Here is a 12,709-nt window from a genome sequence, read left to right on the forward strand (position 1 = left end):
TGAATAATCTATTGAACTTCCAGTTCACATTATTTTGTATGAGGATCGAGGATATCCAATTTTTTAAATGATTTCCTTTCGATTAATCTTTTCTTCCCCCTAATGTCGGGAATCGTAGCTCATCAGAATAAATAAATCATTCAATAGATTACCCATCAATATTTTACAATATTTAATTATAAAAGGTGATTCATACCCGACATAAATTTTAAATTTCTTTTGGAACCATATATAATATAAAGAGGATATGTATAAATACTTGTCGGCTCTCAAATATTCTCACTTTTGTCAAATTATATATCCATTGGGATCAGTAAACTTTTTATTTACTGCAGTTGATGATTATAAATCAAATGAGAATGAAGACAACTATATAGATAACTATTTTTTCTCTCGAATGGTTATTATGATATAATTAACATTTACCTCACTTGATTTCTAAACATGATCGTTATTATTGTCTCAATTAGTGTCTCAATTTGATATCCATTTTGACAGATATTCAAATTCAATAAATTTTTCAAGACATGATAAAAAGTAGTGCTTTATTTATCATAAACTTTTCTCCTACAGGGAGAAATATAGCAGTGGCTATTCTAGAACTTTCAATCATTTTAGCACTACCACTGATTGTGTTTGTCTCTCTTATTGGAAGATAGTGTATATAGTAGCACTTATTAATGAGACACATATCATTGTCACCATAATCCTTATAGGACAAATATCATCACCATAATCCTTTGATCTCAAATGTTTAACATCCATTTCTTCTTCAAGAAGAAGAGTTAATTACTATCGTAAATTAAATCAATCATCATACACTTTCAGAGCGTTTAAAAAAATTTGTCATGTGAAAATGTTATTATAATTTTGATTTGTCAAATGTATTTCGGGATATTTATCTTTAGAATCCTTATTTTTTTGTCCTTATCATTATTATCCCACTTTAAGTGGTAACTTTTTCTCTTGTCATGGTAAAATACATATTTATAAAAAACATGGTCATGGCAACAACCATAACTAGTAAATTGAAATTTAGTCACATTCACTTCTGAGAATGGACTAGAACTAGCATACAATAAGTATAGAATATTTCTCAAATTTTCTCTCAATATTGCTACTACAAGAGCATATTCGAGAAATATGTAGAGAATCTTATTTTCAACTAAGAAATAATTCTAAACATAGCAGAATTGTGTACTTGCAGCCATAAGTAAATTTATCATACCAGGTTTTGAAATAATGACCATCTTCTAGTAGTCAAATCTTTTCATTAAAGAACGACCATCTTCTGGTGGTCGAATCCTTTTCTTTAAATATTTCAAAGGACAACTGGACCCTCAAACATAATTGATTTTCTATAATAGCATCTCCAAAATTCATTGCATCAAAATATAAGTATCTATAACAAATAATTTTAAAAATAAATAAGTAGAATTAGAAGGAGAAATATTACACCAAAGATGTCAAATAGTATATGTTTGTGTTTAGTGGTCGCTCAGCAGTCGGCACTTGTATTTTGCGATCATTCAAATGTTAGCCATAAGAAATTGAAATAAGTTTATGGGTAAGAGATTTACCTCAATATATAGTCAAAAGTTGTTCGAGAAAATATCCAACAGTTGATTTGACACTAGCAGAATTTCGACAGAGTCTCGTGTTTCATCTTTGCTCAGAAGTACAGACTGGTGCTGATAACTTGTTATAAAACTAATAAAATAACAAGATGTAGGCTAAAATAAAATAGAGAGAAATAGATAAAAGTAGTGAACTATTTTTTATTCCCACAAAACGATCAAAGTTTACCTCTATTTATAGAAGTACCGAATATAACAAAACTAAAAGATTGACCTCTAAATATAAGAGAGGTTACAAAATTGATTGTATGGGAAAACCAAACCGTCATCTATACCAACTTTTTTATCTTTGAGGGAATTCAATAGACACAGGAAAATTTAATATAAGAGAATTTAATGGACATTCATTCCCATTCAATTGTTTCATAACATTAGGTTTTTATTTGCGTTTATTTGCTTGTGTGCTTCCGTATTTATTCACTGTCACTAGGATTTGCGTCTAGAAAAATATACTTATGTGTTATGTGTCCTATGTATATTATGTGTTTACTTGCTTTAATTATACTTTTATATGATTTATTTTATTATAATAAATACATGACGTCACCACACTAATCCAACGCTAGTTGTAGACATTCTTCCTGATTTTTCACTAGTCCAACACTAGTTAAAACTTATAGATATAGGATAGTCCAACGCTAGACCCTTAGGACTGCCTACGCGCTAGAATCACATTTTTGCATGACATCGCATTTTATGTATGTTTTTCCTTTTAGGTTCATTTTCTCATCTTATTTGATATTTCCTCTATATATTATCTCCCTTATCCCTATGTGCGTGAAACATGACATTTAGACTTGCATTCCATTTAGAAAATTAGAAATAGACTAGTTCATTTACTTGATTAGATTAGGAGAGTCACCCTTCAAATATGAGAAAGGAACGAGTGTGGCATTTTTTAACCTTAGCATGCTCTCAACCCCTCTATAAATAGGAAAATTGAGTCACGAATCTTAGTCTCCCGTACCCGTTATATTGTATTTCTCTCCTTTAAGTCACATATATTTATATATTATAATTTTTCTTTTATTCGAGTCTCATTTTTGCATATTCGTGATCTCTTCTAAAAATCATTTTGGGTATTACAATTAATGTGATTTGTACCAATTAAATTTTGAAAAGATATTTCGGCCCTTTCGATATCCTTTAAGTTTAGATTTGCATCCATATAGAAACATTCAAATGTGATAAAATTTATAGGTTGGATTAAGAAAATTTTCGACTAAATCTCACAACTAGCCTTAACTAAGTTGAAAGGGTGCTTTAGATTTATTTCTATCAAATCTTTGCTTTTTCTTTTTTGAAATGTGACTCCCGAACTCTTTTCTCTTGTTTTCAATTACTTGGAGTCGTTTAAAAAGGGTTTTATCTTTTTTTATTAAAAATATATTTTTAGGTAACTTGGTACACCAAAACTGGATACCAAGTGGCGACTCCTATTTTTTTTAAAACCCTTTTTAGACTATTATTTTGGACCCAAATTGTAACACTTTTAAGTCCCATTTTAAGCTCTTCTTTTTTCTTATTTATTCTCCAAAATAAAAAACTAATTGCCAATAAAAAATTAATCAAAATCCATTTTTTCTAACCCATAAAATTTATTTTTCTAAAAAATGGAATGCAACAACAAGTCTAGCAAGTTTCATTTCAGAACAACTAAGGGCAAAATAGTCATTTTATAATTTTTACCCCATGATGCTACATGTTTACACCTTGTCTAAATTTCTTTGCATCATTTCTCCGATTGTTTCAACTAGAAGCAAACTTATTTGAATTGGAACTTGTAAGGCCACGATCCTCATTTAACATGCTAAACAATAGTCTGAAGGAAGATATGATACCACATGTCAAATAAATGAAACACACATACACACACGTGTATGTTAAGCAATGCAAACGTCAATAGGGTTACATTAAAAACGAGAATAGGGTTTTTTTTAAAGTAAAAAAATTAAATTAGAATGATTTTTTTTAGTGGTCACTTTTTTATTTATTCATGAAATGAGGCAAAACATCCCGCTTACATACGCCTAATTTTCTGAATAAAAAACAACCCTAATCTATCCAGATGGGTTGCCTCTCGAGCCAGCCTCAGGAACGTATTAAAGCACTCATATACCTTGACTTGCTGCTCAGGATGAGATACGCCCACATTGGACAACGTATCAGCAACTTTGTTAGCCTCCCTATAACAGTGCGAAAATCGAGCCGAATCCTCAACGAACTGTCAAATCTACCTGACCTCTCGTCGAATCTACCACGAACACTGAATGCAGTGCTGAAGAATCCCAACTAAAACCAATGAATCCGATTGCACACAGAAATTCCCAAACCCTCTAGGGACACACGTTTGAAGACCAATAAGGAGCGCCCGAGCCTCTGCCCGAAGATATGTAGTTTCCCCAAAGTAGGCCGAAAAGACAATCAGAGGTAGGCCAGTTGAATCCCGAAGAACCCCACCACCTCCACCCACTCCTGGATTACCCTTAGAACAGCCATCCATATTAAGTATGAGTCGCCCTATCTTCTTCGCCTCCTAGCGAACAACTTTGAAGGCAAACCCACCAGCAGACAAATTCGACCAATCATACAACTGACAAAATGACTGCCCTCGAAACACTTGTTTGAAGTGAACCCCTCCCATGAACTGGATCTCCGAGATAATGGCGTGACCTTTCGAAGGAAGCCGAGGATGCCAAATCCTAGCACACACCATCGACGTGTGACGGGCCTGCCTAACGTCCCGAAAAGCCGAAACTAGGGAGAAGTTCCCAGATGTCGTGGGCATCCAAATGACTTCAGCTGCACCCCCTTCTTTCGGAATTGGATGCTCTAAAATGGAAGGCACAATCTCCCTTGGCAGTGTCTGATATAAGAGATTTACATTCCAGTGCTCATTGATGATGAAATTTCGGAACGACAAATTTGGGACAGCTGGAACTCGGAGAAACAAAGCACCACAACCCAACCAGTTGTCGTACCAAAAATGGCATGCCCCGTCTTTGACAACCCATAACATAGAGAGCTCCACTTGTCGGCTCACGTTCACCATCCTCCGCCAGACTGTCGAGTCCATTGCCCTGATTTCAAGCTGACACGGATGAAGCAATCTACAGTACTTTGCTTTCATGAACGTCGCCCACAATGACGATCCCGTTCGGAAGCTCCACCAAAGCTTGCATGAAAAGGCTGTATAGACGTCCCGGAACCTCCGGAACACGACTCCCCTCTCCTTAACCAGATAACACAGTTGAGATCACCGTACCCAGTGAAACTTCGACTTTTTGGGTGATGACCCCCACAGAAAGGCCGAGCAGACCTTTTTTGTAGTTCTAAATACCGAACCCGAAATCACCGCAGCTGACAACAAATTCACTGGCATCGACACCAACACATACTTGATTAGAACTATCTTGTCTCCAAAAGAAAGCAACCTTGATATCTACGACAAAATTCTCCCGAGAATGGACTGACACACGCCCCCAAAGTATGAGGACTTACACCTCCCAAAGTAGAACGGAAACTCTAAATAACATATCGGAAAGGATTGCCAGGCAAATCTGGTGATGCGTTCAATCACCCTTCGTCTTGTCGGTGACACCGATGGATGAACTAAGTAACAACTTTTTTGAACATTTATCAGCTGCCCCGAACACCTTTAATATGCCTCCAGTACCTGTATGGTAGCCTTCAAAGAAGAGGAGGATCCGTTTGCAAATATGAGCACATCATCCGCGAATGCCAAATGAATTATAAAAGGACATCCATATGGGACTTTGAAACCTACGAAACCCGATTGTACTAAGAGATTATTCAATTCTTTAGACAAAATCTCAGCCCCTATAATGAATAATGCAGGCGATAATGGGTCACCCTGACATAACCCTCTCGTAGATTTAAAGAAATCATACGAAAACCCATTTATAATGACTGAAAATCAGAAATTAGATAGCAACCGCCATACCAGATGGATAAATATTTTTCCGAAACCAAACCTCCTCAGAACACCAATTATAGAACACCATTCCACCCAGTCATACGCCTTAGACATTTCAAGTTTCATTACCACATTTGTGACGACCCCACCTCCCCCTAAGGCGTACCAAAGGGTTCGGCAGACCGCCTGCCCAGCTCTCGCCAGAACTCACTCCCTATCTCAAACGAGTCATGTACACACATCCATGAACCATAAATAACATTCCCAATTCAAGCTTATAATTTACATTGATAGAAATCGAGGTACAAAGTCTCAATATACTCAAACTGGTTCAAGGCGTATACAATCCAAATACAAAACATTCTATTCGAGGAATAGCACGAGTACAAGTCAAAAATCAAACAACTAGTCTATGCTAGACTTTACATATCTCGCACCTCGCTCGTACCCCTGAAAGGAAAACAAATGGAGTGGAATGAGCTAAAAGCCCAGTGAGGTTCCAAATAGCAAATTGACCATTATTTATAAGTACGAGTTTTCGTTATAGCCAAGTAACGAGCATAAAGTGTTCATGAAATGTTCATAAATGTGAACAGTAACACGTCAAGTAGCAATATTAAAATGAGCGAGTGTAAAAGTTTTTCAAAAGAAACAATAATCCAACAAACAATAAGTATTCCAAAGCGTAAGGATACGGATGGCTCTCAGGAGCCAAATTCCCCTTTGCATTACCAGAAGCTTGATCACGTAGTAGTTGACACTCCGTCAACTTTCAAGTAAGTAACCAATCCAGTAGAACACCACTTAAACGACTCTCCGTCCACCGTTCAACCCCCAGCTGGGCCCAAAATCCTCAAGAACATGGGTGGTAATACTCGAGTATACCGATTAGTCGAGGAGATATCACTCCACTCGACAATACAAGAGACCCAGGGTTCGTTACCCAATCGACCAAACCCTTGCCGGCTCGACTAGAGTAACTCGCCACAGGGTTTCTGGAATTCCAGGAAGTGCGCGCATCATAATCAAGTATATCAAGTCAATTGCAACAATAAACAAGTATATCACGTAAGGGCAAGTGCGATAAAGTACACTCTTGCCCTATCAATTCACGTATATAACATGTACTCATATTGGTCACGTATCAAGTTCAAGTATCTAGTGCAATTCGGTATTTGAAAGCACTCACCAAAAGATATAGTGCCTTTACTGGTCACTTTCAGGTTATACTCCGGGTTCGGAGTCCAAATCTGCGATAAAACTTAGTTTGAGAACTTTGAAACATGACTAAGATTCGAAACTTAGACGTTTCGTTCAATAAAATCAAGAAATTGAAATTCGCTCGGATAGTAGTCGTGAAACACTTGCTCGCTTTTTAAACGGTAAAACTTTGTAACATTTATACTTGAAAATGCCATGCGAGTCGAAAGTACAAGAGAAACATATTTCAAATAGTCATTATTTCATTTCTCAAGGGTACAAGTTCGGCCAAGTCCTTCCTTATATACCTCGGAACAAGAATACTCAAGTACCCTAGATGGTTCAAGCAGTAATCACTTTTAACCCTTACTCAAGTTGCAAGTAGTTCTCTAGACCTCGAGCGTAAATTTGGGCAGCATGCCCTTTGTGTTTACCTAATTTTCCAGCCATTTAGGCTTCATTTTTTTTTTCTCAACCACAACCCAACATCACATATCTCAACAATTCAAGCCAAAAGCCGTTCCATAGGCTCACAATATCATAAAAACAAGATTCACAACAATTACAAGTGCAGAAATTCAACTTAGCACAAGACAGATTTGACGTACGAATGCGGAAATAACATATCCGAGGCTACGCTTACCGGATTGAGGCGTAACCTATGCCGTTTCGAAGCTAAGACACAGAGCTACAATGTTCATGAAGGTCACTTAATCCAGTTTCTAATGTAAATTGGTCAAATTCTCCAATTACCAAACCTGAAATCAATTCACCGGCTGTTTAAATGCAGAACACTGTAATGGACATAACTCAGTGTACACAAGTCCGAATCAGGTGTTCTTAGAGGCATTTTAAAGCTACTTCAGAGCACTACAACTTTCATGTTTTGGTCCAGAGCTAAATCAGAATGGATCCTGGTCAAAAATCGTGATAAACTGGACTGAACTGAAGAAACGGACTACTGGGAAATTCTTAAAGCAGTAGGGGTATTTTAGACTTTTCACGTTCTGCGTTGCTCCGATTGAGCTGAAATTTTGTAGGCACCTATAAAACACCATTCTCTACAACTTTCCTTCTTTGACCAAAGGCCAATTCGGCCTCTAACATACAGATACAATTTCGGACAGAATGCTTGGGAAATTTTCCAGAAATTTGGAATTTTTAGCTCCAAGTGTAGTTTCCTCAAATTTCTGGTTCCAATCACCACTAAACAACCTTATATAACTTTAATTGCAACATTCATGCATCATACATCAACTTGAGCAGAAAATCAGGAACCCTAGTTCATCAAATAAATTGGGGAAAACTACTAAAACATGCTCATCATCCATAATCTCACCATAAAATCAAGTTGCCCATCTTAATTTAACCAAATTAAAAGCAAAACTTGGAGAGATAATCTCTCTTACCTTGAGTAGAGGTCACTAAGAGTAGTCCAAGCTTCCTTCCTTCAAAAACTTACCACAAATCAACACTTAGTCACTCAAGAACAAGTTTAATCGGTTTACTTTGTTTATTTTCTCACTAAGTTGTTGGATTTGAAGATGAAATGGAAGGTTTGCTCTCTTGTTTTTCCTCTCTCTCACTCACGGTTCTTCAGCAGCAAAATGAAGAGGAATGAAGCTAAGTGTTGGTCTTATAAGAAGTAAGAAGGTTAGAGTTAATTATGACCACAAATTTCTACTAACACTTGGACTAATCTTGTCCACTAATTTTTTCTCTTTCTTCCCCTTGCTTCTTAGCCACAAATTTCGGTCCTTCTTAGCTGAATATAAGAAGATATTTTGGCTCAAATATCAATGAGCTTGCGGTGCAAGAAAGTGGTAGTCCAGTGGTGCGTTCAAACGGTAGTGCGCGGGACCCGCCGGTTCGCGCCGTTTTTCTTAAAAACTCACGTACTACTGTTTTTTTTTCTTCCCATACTCTAACCTTATATCATTGCTACTACTCACATATGATTTTTCACTTAAAAGTCACTTTTAATCATCAAATTGATCCTTGGCCAGTACCGAAAATTCATCCGGCGGAAAAATCGAAAAACCCTAATTTTGCTCAAATCTTGAAACTGAAGTGTAAAACCCTATTTCCAGGTTCATCTGCACTTATTGTTGAATAATTGGGTAGTAGGGCCTTAATAAATAATAATTTTCAAATAAAAAGAATTTTGTAAGGAAACGTGAGGAATTTACAAGTTCAATAATTAACATCAGGATCTCTAGTAAAATATGAGAGATTTAAGAAACCGTTTAGTCACAAGTAAACTAGGGTTTTTGATTAAAACATTAGGGTTTCTAGTCTTTTAAAACAAAATAAGGTTTTAAATCAAACCCGAAGAAATATACTTTAATATTTTCTTCACAAACAACCTCCTAATATTCGGGTTGTTATAACATTGCCACATCGATTCTTCTTCTCCATACCCGATACTACTTCTTGAGTTAGCAGAAAGTTTTTCATTATATTGCGGCCCTTCACAAAGCCTATTTGCTGGGGAGAAATAATTCTTGGCAACACACCAGCCACTCAATCCGTTAAGATCCGGGACAACAACTTGTTGAAAAAATTACACATACTGATGGGCCTAAAATGAGAAAATCCTGAGGATTTGGTACTTTTGAAATTAACACAATCGAGGTAGAGGTGATGAAACGAGACAATTCAGTTCCACAGAAAAAACTGAGCACCGCATTGTAGACATTTTGGATAATAACTTCTCACGCAAATGTAAAAAATTTGCCTGTGAACCCATCTGCGCCAGCAGCACTATCCCCATCTATTGACCTCACGACTTGATAAACCTCGTCAATCGAACGCACTGTTTCCAACTTCCCGTTGTACTCTCCTGAGATCGCAGACGAAATGAGATGCAACATATCGGAAGACGACTCCAAAGATCCCGTGAAAAGGTCAGAGAAAAATGTTATTGTCTCTCTTGCTATATCCGCATCCGTGTCCACCCAAACATCATTAGATTTTTTGATGCGGTATATCATTCTTTGAACCCGTCTCTGCCTCACTACCGCATGAAAGTACCTTGAATTACGATCTCCCTGTCGGAGTCATTTTACCCTAGTTTTTTGCCTCCAAAACTGCTCTTATATTGACAGTGCATTCCACAGCTCCGCTCGAGCCTTGCTGAGCTCAACCTGACACTTCTCCGAATTATCCTGATCCGTAGCCTCCTCTGCCCGTTGAGCCGCCACTTCCGCAGTACGCACAGCATTGATCACATTCCCAAAATGTTGCTTGTTCCAGACCTGAATAGCCCTTCTTGTTGCCAATAATTTAGAGTACAAAACCCGCAATGGAGGCCCACCCACGTCTTGATCCCAAGCCTAGCAAAACATCTCCAAGAATTTTGGTTTAGTCGTTCAGACATTCAAAAAGCGGAAGGGCCGTGGCTTATTATCTGACCGAGTCGCAAATGAAATCTTCAACGGTGCATGATTCGAGGGATGTCTTGCCAAGTGAAGCACAGAAATGGCATCGGAAAGATCCAAGCATGCCCCATTGACTAAAAACCTGTCCAACCGCTTTGAAATCCTAACTCTATCCCGTCGATTATTAGACCACGTGAAACTAGTTCCTGAAAAGCCGACATCCAATACCCCAGCCTCGTCCATAAAGGACATAAAGTCCGTCCCCTCCGCTATAGCAAACGGACGACCCCCCCCAATTTTCCATGAGGTGCCAATATGACATTAAAGTCACCCCCAATACACCAAGGAAGAGAGTTAGACTTATCATGTAATAAATTGCACCATAACTCTCAGTGTTCCTCCACTGAGCACTTTGCATGAATATAGGACATGACGATTGGACTAGGGAGCAATGAACTTTGAACATCTAGGGAAATATGCTCATCCGAACTACCAACAATCAAATACACAAAAGGACTACTGTAGAATACCCAAATATCACCCGAGCGATTAACAAATGCATAATCAAATAATAATCGTAATCGAATGGACTCAATTTTAGACACATCTAGTTTTGGCTCACAAATGACAACAAACTGAACATGATGAATCCTTACTAGTTTAACCAATCTTCTTAGATTAGGGGCTTTAGTTACCCCTCTAATATTTCAAAATATGCCACTAATCATGAGAAAGAACCTAGAACGAGTTTTGGGATGATGTCGCTGACCGTAACTGTCTATCGGATAGGAAGCAAGCCCGCACACCTTTCCCCCTCGTTAAATCACACGCAGCCACCACTGATTGATCAATATTTAGAATGTGTATCAACGATTCCAGCAACCTCTCTCGTGGAACAATCAGTTTTAGAGATAAATTTCCTGCAATAATTGGCAAATCAACTTCATCTATCCCATGATCTCTGGAAGCGACATCCTCCACCCCATGCAAGTCGACATAGAGACTCTCCAGCGCCGTGCCGTGCGGCGAGGCCACCTGCCTCTCGGCCATCTGTTGCTGTCCATCTCCCAAAGTTTGCTCCGTTAGAAGCTGGTTCCCCTCACACTCATGCCCATGTTCACCTTTCAGCTGGGCGCCAATTACCCCATGTTCCCTATCCAATGCCCCCTCCATCCCATCACCAGTACCCAAGGATCCATGTGCATCAAAACCCGTATCCTCGGTTGCGCCTCCCACCGCAGCAGCGAGATCGTCTCCACCAGAACGACTGGACTCAGCCGCTTGCCGAGCTGTTTGCCCTTCCTCGGCTAGCACAGTAGGCCCAACAGTCTTCTCAATTGCACCTGGTAGCCTCTCTCCGTCCTTAACCGCACCAGTGAGTAGCGTATGCTCAGAAGCAGCCACAACCTCCTTTGTCGCGTTTCTGTTAGCATCTGGGTTGTGTACAGGAGTAGAAGCCGACACCTGAGCATTATTTCCATCAGACTATGGACCACGTTGCAGTCGCATGGGCTGCTTATGCTGGTGCCGAGACATCTCAACCAGGTTCTTCTTGCACACCTCAAGTGGATGACCCAACCGCCAGCAAGAGGAATAGTATGATGGCATGTTCTCTGGCACAATTCGTTGCCAGAAACCTGACTCGCCTTCGATAGCCACCCAGACCCTCAATATGATAGGCTTCGCTACATCGATCTCCATGCACATCCTGGCCACACTAGCACGCGTCCCAGCAGCCATTGCCGAATCCAGGAACAAGAGTCTTCCTACTGGAGACAGAATGGAGAACAAAGAGTGTTTGTCGAAGTAGTGAATTGGCAGAGTTGGAAGAGCCACCCAAACCAGTACCAGAGATGACTCCCTATGCATATGAAACTCCCTAGTCCAACGCATAGCATCCCAATTGCTAGACCCCTCTCATCCAAATCCTGTTAAAATCAACTTCAGCGGTGCACTTGATCAGAACATGCCTATAGTCCATTAATCCAATGGAAACGTGGTCTCTCAGATTTAACGCAGCAAAGAACTTTCACGTATCCTCCAAAGAAGGTCACCCATTGAGAGAATTTTCCAACCAAAGCCCATCGAAACGGCGCCGCAAGTCTGTCCGCATCTATTCTGGAGAAAATGACCGCAGCGTCACCCTTGTAAACAGACGCTGGCCGAAGTTGGATAGGAGATGTCGCCAGCTGTGAGAAGAGTTGGGAGAAAGACATTTTTGCTGAAGGAGATAGTCCTTGCCCCTCAGTTGACGGCTGAAGGGCAGTCATGCAACCCTAGAACAAGCCCTAACGAGGAGACGCCCTAGAGAGAAAAGAAAAGCTTTTTCCCAAAAAATATTTTAAATTAAAGAAGATTTCATCCCAGATTTGTTCATCTCATAAAAATCCTAATCAAACAATTAGAATAATTATCATATTGTGTATTTTGTATGATCCTTCTGGTCTATGTCTAACAAAACAAAATACCATAGAATAGAAACAAACCATAAAATAAATAGAATATTACCGGATTATTCATAGGTTAGGCTATGACTCTTGGAGAATTTCTAGGGT

The 12,709-nt window shown here is 38.9% G+C and overlaps 1 long non-coding RNA gene across 1 annotated transcript; it reads right to left on the reverse strand.

Moving 5' to 3' along the window:
• Positions 1-5,830: 5,830 nt before the first annotated feature.
• LOC140013328 (uncharacterized) lies at positions 5,831-8,363 on the reverse strand. Its single transcript, XR_011820416.1, has 3 exons — positions 8,184-8,363; positions 6,764-6,824; positions 5,831-6,024 (listed from the first exon to the last, which is right to left on the reverse strand). It is a non-coding gene; the product is annotated as an uncharacterized lncRNA (long non-coding RNA).
• Positions 8,364-12,709: the final 4,346 nt, after the last annotated feature.

Source organism: Coffea arabica, chromosome 8c (genome assembly GCF_036785885.1).
Source record: "Coffea arabica cultivar ET-39 chromosome 8c, Coffea Arabica ET-39 HiFi, whole genome shotgun sequence".
Taxonomy (NCBI): Eukaryota; Viridiplantae; Streptophyta; class Magnoliopsida; order Gentianales; family Rubiaceae; genus Coffea; species Coffea arabica.